The sequence below is a fragment of the Talpa europaea genome, assembly GCF_964194135.1.
Source record: "Talpa europaea genome assembly, chromosome: 15".
NCBI lineage: Eukaryota > Metazoa > Chordata > Mammalia > Eulipotyphla > Talpidae > Talpa > Talpa europaea.
Genome location: NC_140083.1, coordinates 45039541 through 45051719, shown reverse-complemented (window position 1 = coordinate 45051719; position 12179 = coordinate 45039541). Strand labels below are relative to the sequence as shown.

Here is a 12179-nt window from a genome sequence, read left to right as displayed (position 1 = left end):
GGTAAGGTTGCTAGATACCTTATCATCAAATGGAATGGCAAAATTCTTCTTAAATGTCTAGATCCAGGGACTCCCTGGTGGCTGAGGGATTAAGTCTCAGCACCAGCCCCACTGTGGCCTGAGTTCCAACCCTGGCCAGAAAGCTGACCCACATGGCACAGTAGACCCCTCCTGTCTCACCTGCTACTCACTTCAGCAGTGTATTTCAGTCAGTCTTCCTGTTCTGTTCCCCACCCTGTCTCTGGTGAATCCTTTCAAGCCCCACACCTCTGGCCTGCACCCCAGTTCTTCTACAATTAATTAATTAATTAATTAATAAGTCTAGTCCAGTCCTGCCTAAAGATTGGTCACCTCTTCAGCTTTCCAGTTGCATAAGCCAATAAATTTCCACTTTTGTTTAAGCTACCTTAAGTTGAATTTCTAATATATACATGAATTACATAGTAATCATAAGTCTGTAGTTCTACACAGCCCCTCATCTCACTTTTTCTAGAAATTCCTTGAATGTAGATGTGGGAAAATGCAGGTGGCTACCAGTTCTTATCTATGGGAAAGGTTTTTTTGCCAGGAAAGTAACAATAAATGGAAAAAATGTATAAGAGAGTTAACATAAGCCTCATCGCCAACTTTCCTGCCTTTAATCTATGTGCCAGATCTCAGGTACCTGGGGATTGGGATGACCCACAAAGACAGGGCTAAATTCCCTTTGAGCTTTCTTTTTTTTTTTTCTTCAGCAGGGCCGTGGCAGGAGCGACTGCTTGCTCATCTCTCTGAGCTATCCAGGTTCATCCTCATCGCTGCGGCGACTCCCGTACCCTCCGTCATAATGACTGAGCAGATGACCCTTCATGGTACCCTCAAGGGCCACAACGGGTGGGTAACTCAGATCGCCACCACTCCACAGTTCCCAGACATGCAAGACCATCATCATGTGGAAGCTCACCAGGGATGAGACCAACTATGGCATCCCACAGCGTGCTCTTTGGGGTCACTCCCACTTCATTAGTGATGTAGTCATCGCCTCAGATGGCCAGTTTGCCTTCTCAGGCTCCTGGGATGGAACCCTGCGCCTCTGGGATCTCACAACGGGCACCACCACCCGCCGATTTGCAGGCCATACCAAGGATGTGCTGAGTGTGGCCTTCTCCTCTGACAACCGGCAGATTGTCTCTGGCTCCTGAGATAAGACCATCAAGTTATGGAATACCCTGGGTGTATGCAAATACACTGTGCAGGATGAGAGCCACTCGGAATGGGTTTCTTGTGTTCGCTTCTCACCCAACAGCAGCAATCCTATCATAGTATCTTGTGGCTGGGACAAGCTGGTCAAGGTGTGGAACCTGGCAAATTGTAAACTGAAGACCAATCACATTGGCCACACGGGCTACCTGAACACTGTGACGGACTCTCCAGATGGATCCTTATGTGCTTCTGGAGGCAGGGATGGCCAGGCCATGCTGTGGGAGCTCAACGAAGGCAAGCACCTTTATACACTGGATGGTGGAGACATCATCAATGCCCTGTGCTTCAGCCCCAACCGCTACTGGCTCTGTGCTGCCACAGGCCCTAGCATCAAGATCTGGGATTTGGAAGGCAAGATCATTGTAGATGAACTGAAACAAGAAGTTATTAGTACCAGCAGCAAGGCAGAACCACCCCAGTGCACCTCTCTGGCCTGGTCTGCTGATGGCCAGACACTGTTTGCTGGCTACACAGACAACCTGGTGCGAGTCTGGCAGGTGACCATTGGCACCCACTAAAATATATGGCAGAGTATAAGATATAAACTGGTTTTCTGAGTTTAAAAAATTAAAATAAAAAAAATAAATTCCCTTTGAGAAAAATCTAATCTGCTCACTTCTCTGACCCCCACAAACCCCATTTCTACTGTCATTGGCCAAGGCAAGATTTCTGTCAATATTACCTTCACTGCAGACAAAGTTGCTTCTGGAGAGACACACTACTGATATTAAAGAAATAAGAATGGAGAAGTAACAAAAGAGGGGAGGATTAAAGGATATCAAACCAGTCTAAAACTTTTAAAAAGAACTCTGGCTGTTGTGTTTCCAAACAGACACATAGCTACCAGCCATTGCTGATATCAAGACAAAGTATGAAGTCTTTCTACCGTGTACCATTCAGAGTTTCTTATCCAAGACAGAGCAGGAGAAAGTACTGTGAGTCCATGAATCATCTCCACTTGTGCCTGGCAGGAAACTTCTAATAATTTATACATTCCATCTGGATGTAACTTAAAAGACTAATTACAGTGGTAGCAACTAATACCTAGTAAGATTAATGGACGAGGGTCTTAAAAATGAGGTCAACAGGAGGCCCAAAGTCAGCATGACTACGACAGACAAAAAGTTTACCAGCCTTGTAAGCAGATGGTATTTAGAACTCCCAATTTGATACAAAGGAAAGGCAGTTCCCTTTTTGAGTGAATTATTTAAACTTCACTCTAAGATCAAGAATTTCATTTAATATGTCACTTGTATCTTTGTGTTACCGCCTCTACCTTCTGAAACTAGACATAAAGAAGTTTTTGAAAGAAGGAAAGGCCATCTGGCCCACTCTGGTTATGACTTACAGTTAATTATTATTAATATTAATAATTTTACATAAAAGCACGCAAACCTTGAGGCTTCAAAGCCTTTCAGTAGACATTATAGATCAGGTAAGTCTTGTGAAGTTACAAAGCTGGGGAAGTAATTAGCTAGTAAATCCCACTGAAAAAAGTATTTAATCAAAATAAAAGTTGAGCTTCTGTATAGTATGTGATGACCTTTTCCTGAAAGACCATATATTTTCTAGTTCCATTTTCATACCAGATCCAATTCCCATTGCCCTTTGAAGTCAAAGTCACCTTAGTACACAGAAAGTACAGATGGAAGATTGGGAGCAAACAGAAGAGGGTTCTAGTTTGATCCGAGCAAGCTTTATGAAGCATCCTCCAGCCATGAAAAGCACATTTGTGATAATTTTAAAATCACAAATGTCTTTCTTTACAATTAGACTTTGCCTTACTATACTTATTTTGATTATTTTCAAAATGGTTTGTGAAGATAACAGGAGATACTTTATTCCATCTTCCACTGAAGATCAGAGAATTTCTGTTTAATTCTGCTAACAATTCCATCATTAGTAATCAGGGTTTATATAATCATAGTTCATTATTCAAGCCAATGGACTAACTGTTCTCAAAGATTTTTATTCATTACATACATTTTTTATCCACAGCATTCCTGCCTTTCTAGCTTAGACAGCACCCCTAACAATAGACATACAAAAGTTCTAAAATTTATCACATTGGTTAATTCCCTGCACAACAATTTATATCAAAGACTGCTTCTTCATAAATTGAAAATACCCATAAAAATGAAAATATTGATCTTGTAACACATGGAAATTATATATCACAGCGCATGATCATAATGTTTGGCAAGTAGAAAAACTTGGCAAAAATAAAAAATCATCACATATTTTTGTTTTTTTCTCCTGCCTTTCACCCACTTTTCCACATTTCCCCTCACAAAATTGAGTTTTTCTTCTCACTCTTACATGTTTCCTACCTCCTAGCAACCCAAAGAATTATCACATGATAGTTTTTAATCTACTTTCCTCTTTTGTTTTCAGTAAGTTCCCCTATAGTCTTTCTTTAAACCCAAGTCTTACTGATTATTGTCAAATCCCTTTGTTTGTAAATAATCTCCAAAGGCCTTGTGTGATTCCATCAAAGAACATTTATCCTATATCACTGTTGCATCCACCTCTTTTTCCCCCACTCTCCCTTGAAGTCCCATGGCTTCGCTCCATCTGTATAATCTACACTTACTGCCTCTTCAGCATGTTCTTCTCTTAACTCAGTATCTACACACTTGAAGTCAAGTGGATATTCATCTCACATAAGTAGATTTTACATCCTTTCAGCAGCCACACTGTCCCAGCCCAGACCTTTATGGCCTCCACTATTTTCATGCAGTTAAAATGGAATAGGAAAGGGTGCAGGGCTTCTGAATCAAAGGGAGGCAGCGTCCATACCCAGTTCTGATTACAAGTGTCAAGTTCTCCCTGAAATATTTCTGAGGAGTGAGAGAACAAGCAGATTTACAGGGTACATACATCACTGGTTTTTATTTTGGTGGGGCGTGTAGATGAGAAAAGATTAAAAGCCCACACAAATGTCTAAATCATTGTGCCCGCTACTGCAGTGCAAGTCCCAGCTCTCAGCACCATGAACAGCATCCTACGGTAGGGGGGCTATGGGGGAGGAGTCTCTGACTTGTTCCTCCCAGGAAAGATAAAGAAAAGACCCCAAAGAATTAAGAGGGAAGTTCCAAATTGTCAAAACTATATTTCATGAAAAACTGAGATTCAATTTTTAATATGAGTTTTCCTTCAAGTTTTAAGTACCAAAAACTAATTCAAGCGTTAGGGTATGTATGACATAATTCAAGGTGTCATTCATATTAAAGATTTAAGGACCCGGAATGTTATTTCTTCAGGCAACATGAGTCTAGAGGAAGAACGGTCCCATGATTAGAGAACAGTTTCATATATCATGGTTCTGAATTCAAGTTCCACCTTGAACACATTCTAACCGAATTAAATTAGACAAGTTACTTAACCTCAATGGATAGGCTAGGAAATGCACTGGGAACAGCCCTCTCTGTTCTAGCAGACAATAGGGAACACCATTTGCATAGAGTTTCGCATAGAGTTTTGCAAAATCTCCTGGCTGCAGGCTATCTGTCTTTTCAACATCCCACTAATGACTAAGGAAACGGTACAGAAGATTGAACAATGGATACCCTTTCTGTGTATCTCTATAGTGCATAAAGAAGAGATTAAATTTGCCTTCCTCTGAGCATAGATAGCATCTAGATCCCTTCAGGTCAAAACAACTTAGGACCAGAAGCCCCCCTATCGAGAATAATTACATTTTTAATGTCAATGACTCACTGTTCCTACCTGTATAAACCAAATTCAAACTTGTGTGTGTTAGAATATTTCCCACAGAGTAAAACCTGTAAGATGCTTCCCAGGTTTGGATCCTCACTTTCATTATCTAGTAAGCTCTTTGCCTAAGTATCATTGAGCTTTTATTTCAGGCAACACCCCAGAACCTCTATGTATTAATACCTCAATTCTCTCTAAGCATCATATATTGTAAAGGGGGGATATTAACAATTTGCTTTTACATTTACAAACAATAAAGAATAGATCCCCCCAAAAAAAAAGTTCAGATAAGCCTCCCCAAGATAACCAGAACAGGATTTTTCCAACACATGACATTTAGAGCTAATGTCAATCAAGACCCTGAGGACTGTTACCCTAACAACCTAGAAAAATGAAGGTTACCCAGAGTTAAGATCATCTCCAGAAATAATCTGCTCATGCATGACTGAGGGGTACCCAGGGACCCCCAGAGTTGATGCCCTAGAGGGCCATCCATGTGTACAAAGGTAAAGGAGACTTTTAGTGTGAAAGATCTTTAATAGGATTTGTGTGCATAGAAAAAGAAGAGGAGAAAGGGTATTTTTTTCCAATTAAACACCCAAAGTTATCCATCCACTCATGAGTAAATAGCCGGCCCAATGGGGTTGACCTAAAGAGGGCCACTGAGGCCTGAAAACCTGCCACATTCTAAGGCACCTTCTGCCAGGGAACCATAGGAAAGAGGTTCTGAAGCAGGTCCCAGAAAGCTGGGACAAAAGGAGAAACCAAATAAAGATAAAGGTTGCCAGTGTCAGCCTCCCCACGTGTCTCTGCTTCCATGTCTCCTTCCAGCAGTACCAGGATGCTAGCTGGGCTGCTACAGAAGCAAGGGCTCCTCTTTCTTCCTCCAGAGCCCCCTGTCTTCCATGTTATACACCCTCAACCTGGCTGCTCAGCTCCACCCTTAGTGAAGAGAGGGCAGGGAAATCATACCCCACCTTCCTTTTATGGATATGTCTCCATAACAAAATTTCTTATCAGAAAAGCTTATCTACATGGCAGACAACTAGACTACTGCAGGGTATGGAGTTTGCTCATAGGAGTCACCCTTTTCTGGTCATTTGAGGTCCCCTTCTCTGACCTTAATGTCTCAGGCTCCTATTCCATTCTTTAGTTCAGTATAAAAACCCTCAGTCTGCCCTATGTACTCTAGAATTTACAGCCATGTAAATGCTCCATACATATGTAATTCAATTTGTTCTTTTTGCCCTACTAATCTGCCTGATGTTAATTTATTTGCAGGACTGGACTGAGAAGAACATGCAGAGGAAAGGGATAAATTCTCCTCTGTCCCAATAAAAGCAAAGTGTGTGCATGTGTAATTTGCAATCATTACTAGTAGATAGCGATTGTTACATAAAATGTGGTTTAAGGAAAGATTGTGGTAATAAACAGATGCTTACAATTCATGTTTCTATTTAACTGAGAGTAATGTTTGGGACAGAGAAGACTTTGTAGGTTTCTGACATGACTTTTGTAAACATATAGTACAACACCCTGGGTACCCTGTCCCTGGACTTGCAGGCAAGAGAGCAAAACTATCTTTATAGGCTCTACCCTGTGTGCAGGAATATGTTGCCTGAAGGTAAAGTCAGTCTTTTCAGAATAAAAGAGTTAACAATGGGTCCCCAGCTTTTGCATCCCTGCAGTGCATTTATTAGCAAGGAAAAAGTTTAAATCCTTCATTGCTTCTCTCTAGCATCAGCAAACATTTAGGTTAGGATATTTAAAAACTAGAAGTCCTTCCTATCCAGGCAACACCCCAGATATAATAATTACATTCATAATGTCAATAATTCACTGTTCCTATCTGAAAGGTCAATGCAGGAGGCCGGAATGCAAAAACCCACCAGGCAGCCCACCTGGGAACAGGAATGCAGAAGCCTGCCTAGAGAATTCAGACAATGAAACTCCAGCCAACAAATCCCAACCCCCCCAACAAATCTTTTCTCAAAGAAACTCCCCGCGCCTTACAAATCTTTTCGCGCCCTACAAATTTTTTCCCGCCATACCAATTCAGTTTCCCACCTGACCTCTCCTCACCCTATAAAACCTGCCTCCCCCTGACAATGTGCGTAACTTTACTGACCCCCACCTTGGGTCCGTGAAGTCCACCCAGGGTGCAATAAATTTTCCCTTCCTTTGAGAAACTTGGCCTGGCTCTCCTTTTCCTTACTGCACCAAACCTTTCACTACCTATATCTAAAGTCAAACTTTGATTGACTAGCTCTCACGGAGTAAAATCTGTCGGACTTAACAGGGTGATCCCTAGGGAAAGAGGAGGTTCCAGGTTCCCTGCCCCACCAAAGGGAGGGTGGAACTGAGCAGGGGGACGGGAGAAGCTGGAGGGGAGACTGGGGAAGGAAGGAAGAAGGGGAGCAAGAAGGAGATCTGGAGGAGGCACATGGAGCAAAGAGACATGAAGAAGCGGCACTTACTTCTCAGCCTTGAACTTGTACCAGGGATTTGGGGGACATGGAAGGAGACACTTGCAAGAGATATGGGTGAGAGACCTGTGGGGAGGCTGACAATGGCAGCCTTTATCTTGATTTTGATTTTGCTCTTTTACATCCACACTTGCATGGCTGCTTCTGCCCCTTTCCTGTGGGTCCCCACCAGAAAGTGACTTAGACTGTGGCAGGCTTTCAGGCCTCAGTGGCCCTGCTTTGGGCCAACCCTGTCTGACTGGGCATTTACCCACAAGGGGGTGATGCTTAATTGGGAAACTGTTTTATCTATTCTTTCCCTTCTCTTGTCTTTATTGCACACTAATAGTATTAAAGTCCCTTTCCATTAAAGATCTTATGCACTAGAGTATGTTTTTGTGTAGATGCGGAGGATGGCAGAACCATTTAGAGCAGGTTTGTGGGCCTGGGGTGCCCCTCACCCTGCCCAGTAACAAGACTGCTTCCCATATTCAAACCCTCACTTCATCTAATAAAATAAATTATCTATCAGTGAGACTTTATTTTCAGTTAACACAGTAACGAAAAAACACCCAGTTTTCCACCAAAATCTAGTCCCCTTCTATATCTATACCTGAATCAGTTCCTCCTAGCGCTGGCATTGAACTCTTCAATAACTTAAGTTCCTTTCCAGCTGATGGTGGACTTTGATACTGGTTCCTATTTCAATGTTTACATATGGGACTCTACTAGATATGCAGTCTCCTTTCATATACAAAAGAATCCAGCACTCAGCATGCAAAGGAAAGATTTCAGGGGCTTGGGGGATGGTGTAATAATAAGGGTCAGATTACATGTGTGATCAATTTTGGCCTTTGCATGTCAATTAACATATCCCACTTGGATATTTTATTGATGACAAAATCCTATAGAGGGATGTTATTATGCCCATATTTTAATGTCTTAGGGGTCAGCATCTTGAGCACAGACATCCAATGGCATATATTCAAATGCAGAATTGCGAGCTTTATCATTTTAAATGATTTAAGCCAATGAAAGGACACTCCATTTGTTTGCTCAATAGTCGATTGAAATGGAAACGGTTAGCTGAGTGCATCTCCCTTGAAAGTCTCTTCCCCTCTAGTGCCAATTACAGAATATGAAAGGGGCACTCCGCTCAGCTGGCTCAGGATAATAAATCACTAAATGGGAAGCTTCACTTACCTTGCTGATTTTGATAAGAAAATTAATAGAATTAGCAGCTTATCTGCCCAACCAGGAGATTCACATTATGAAAAAGAAGAGAAGGGAAGAAAAAAGAGTGAAAAAGAAAATAAAAGGAAAGAGATGTGTTTCCATGGGTGAGACTGCCGGTATTTCTTCCCAGTGACAGGGGAGACAGTTTGGATAGTTTGGGGGGTGGGAGGAACCCATGGTGATAATGCTGTTGAAAACAATGCAAGAAGAACTATCAATTATTGTCTACTTGTTCTGTTCTCATGCATAATTAAAGCCGGACAAAGCCAATATTGGATCAGACATTAAGTGAGGCTACATCTAGTGAAGTCCAGAAGCAGTCCTACTGTAACAGGGTGGTCCCCAGGAAAGGGGGAGGTTTCAGGCCACCTCTCCCTGCCCTGTAACACTACTACGGATAAACAAAATTCTAAATAGCCCAAAATTGAAAAGTGGTGAGACTGAGATTTTTATAAAGAGGATTTGCTATCTTGCATCTTCTTGGTGAGGGGGTATTACAGCACTTCTTTTTTTGTCCAAGGAGGAATAATTGTTTGCAATAAAATTGCTGCTCTCAAAACAATACAAAGACAAGAGTCGTTTGTTAAAAAAGACCCTTAGTAGCCTTCACCCTGATCCTTTCTTCCTTAAATATATATGAAAACCTGTAATTATTTCTTTGAGGAACAGCTGTAAGAGATAATGGCCAATCACTGTGCTCTTTTCCCCCCAGCAGCTGCAGCGTTCCCCATTCAAAGCAATTAATTGATATTTGTAAAGTGCTTTGAAACTGAGAAATGGAGTCTCATGTGTGCAAAATATTGTTCTTACTGCTACAGCATTAGGAACAAGGAAAACCATTCCCTCTTCAGACAGACCTCAGAAGAACAACAGTAATTCTATGTGTCTATCGCAATCATCTAAAACTATTTAAGAAACCCAAAAAAGATGCAGATAAATGATCATTTCTCAGAAACATCAGAGATTAATTACTAATAACTTCTCAGGAAATTATATAGCAAGTATTCAACAGATTTAAGCTTTAACCCCTTGTATTATGTACTTACTATTTCACACGTTTGTAACAATGGATCAGCTTACACCACACTTTTCCTTAAAACACACCCACTTAAGCAACACTTAGTGGAGAAGGCAGTGCTCATTTGTACAATATGCCTAAGTTAAGACTTCCATAGATCACCAGAGCAACTTATAGTTTTCAGCATTGTGCTACTATCTTTGGGTGGAAAATCACTGAACGAAAACAAAAGATATTCCACATTACCTCAAACACTTGCTGGCCAGATATAGATTTTACAAAAATCTTAAGCATAGATATTGGGATGTTTTCTAGAAGACTTCATTGTTTTCATTCAATATTTCACTTGAAAAGAAACAACTGATGTATGCACCTCTGCCGTCTACATTATTGACCGTGTGGCCATAAAAGTTGGTTCATTGACAGTATGTTTCAAAGCACAAGGTAAAAGAGAATCTTTATAGAGATATCTCACTGAGATAGCTACAATTGAAATATTATTTCTGGGGGCAATAAATCTAGAGATGAAGTTATAAACCTGCTGGCATCCATTGCTGTAAAGAAGAGCTATGGATAGCAAAATTCTATCCTAATCATAGACCAAGTGCATGGATGGGTTTTCTTTCCCCTGATCCTAAAAAGCAGCAGCTTGCTTGAAAATCCTATGTTGCTAAGCAATTAATTGTTTGACATTCAATAGCATTTCTTTATTGTGAAATGGAGAAGATTACAGCTGGTTAGAATCACCCAGCAATGCAGATACACACATCTTAAAAACAAAGATAGATGTTTGTGAGTAAAACAATGAAACGAGTGTGCATGCATTTACAGCAAAGCTGTAGGGGGAATCACAGAAAACAGTGTGCTAGCCATACATTAGGCAATTCCTTCATTTTGATGCCATTACAATATCAATACAACCCATGAAAAGTTTGTTTTGGGGCCTGTGCTGGTGGCACAAGGGGTTAAGTACAGCACTATGAAGCTATCCTCAGCCTCTGCAGTTCAATACCCAGCCAGGGGGCTGACCCACATGGTGCAGCAGACCTCTCCTGTCTCACCCACTACTCACCTCAGCAGTGCATTTCAGTCGGTCTGCCTGTTCTGCTCCCCACTCTGTCTCTGGTGAATCCTCTCACCACCCCCCAACTCCCCACCCCCACCCCCGCTAGCACCTGTGGCCTGTAATCCAGTTCTTGTGTGCATAAATAAATACATCTTTATTTTTTTTAAAGATTTATTTTTTTTATTTATTTATACAAGCACTGGGTACAGTCAGAAGCGTGGGAGGGTGAGAGAATTCACCAGAGCCAGAGCGGGGAGCAGAGCAGGCAGAAGGACCGAAGTACACTGCTGAGGGGAGCAGTGGGCGGGGCAGGAGAGGTCTGCGCACCATGCGGGACCCTCCTCTGGTGGCCGGGGATTGAACCGGCACTGCAGAGGCCGCGGGCAACTTCACAACCCAGCACTCAACCGCTACGCCACCGGGGAGGCCCAATAAATACATCTTTTAAAAAAAAAAGTTTGTTTCTAAAATCTACTCAGGCCTGGTTCCTCCTAATTATAAGATAATTTGTTCAAAATAGATGGGTTCAGTAAACACTTTGAACACCAGTTTTTGTCAATTGAGCTGTCCAAACAGAGCTACAAAGTTTTGTGAATTTAAAGCAATGATCTGTGAGCTCCTTTCCCCAAACATCCTGGTTGTGCCAAGATTGGCCAACTAAATTTCTCTCTGTTAACACCAGAACAGTCAACAAAGACCAATAACTGGCCCTTATGAACTAGGCCCAGGCGAAAGTAAAAAGGGAGGGGAAAACATGATGGTTCCTCCAGCTCCAGGTAATTTAATAAACCTAATGTAGTTCTCCAGACCAAGAGCTCGGCACAATTTTAGGATATTTATGCCCTTTCTCTCAACATACTTCATAACAGTGTCTCTCCTACAAAGAGGTGGTTTTTTAAAAAAAAGTTGAACCTAAATAATTTTGACAGTTTTCTTTTCTAACAAGTCATGGGACAGGAACTAGATTTGCCTCAACTTTTCTACAGTTTGGAGCTGGGTTTTATTTTAAAGTTAGGGAAATCAAATACTTTGATCATGAAATCAGACAAAATGGGATTTGAGAAAAAGGATAAGAAATGAACTTTGTTGCAAAATTACTTTTGGACAAGATTCTTTATAATTATAATTTGATTTAAACTTCATAATGCTGCAAGAGAGAGATTGTTACAGGGCAGGGTGGGGGGTACTGTGGGACCCCAAAACCTACCTGCTCTACATAGGTTCTGCCATCTGCTGAATCAAGATAAGACAAACTCTAGTACATAAAACCTTAATAGAAAGTAACTTTAATACAATTAGTGTGCAATAAAGAGAAGAGAAAGGATAGACAAAATAATTTTCACATAAAAAGCCCAAAATGACCCATCCCCTCATGGGTAAATGTCCAGCTAAACAGGGTTGGCCTAAAATAGGGCCACTGAGGCCTGAAAGCCTG

At 41.4% G+C, this 12179-nt stretch overlaps 1 pseudogene across 1 annotated transcript; it reads left to right on the top strand.

Annotated features, from left to right (window-relative positions):
• Nucleotides 1–518: 518 nt before the first annotated feature.
• LOC311184807 (small ribosomal subunit protein RACK1-like) lies at nt 519–2103 on the top strand (annotated as a pseudogene). The gene has a single exon. The product of its transcript is annotated as a small ribosomal subunit protein RACK1-like (transcript).
• The last annotated feature ends 10076 nt before the right edge of the window (nt 2104–12179 follow it).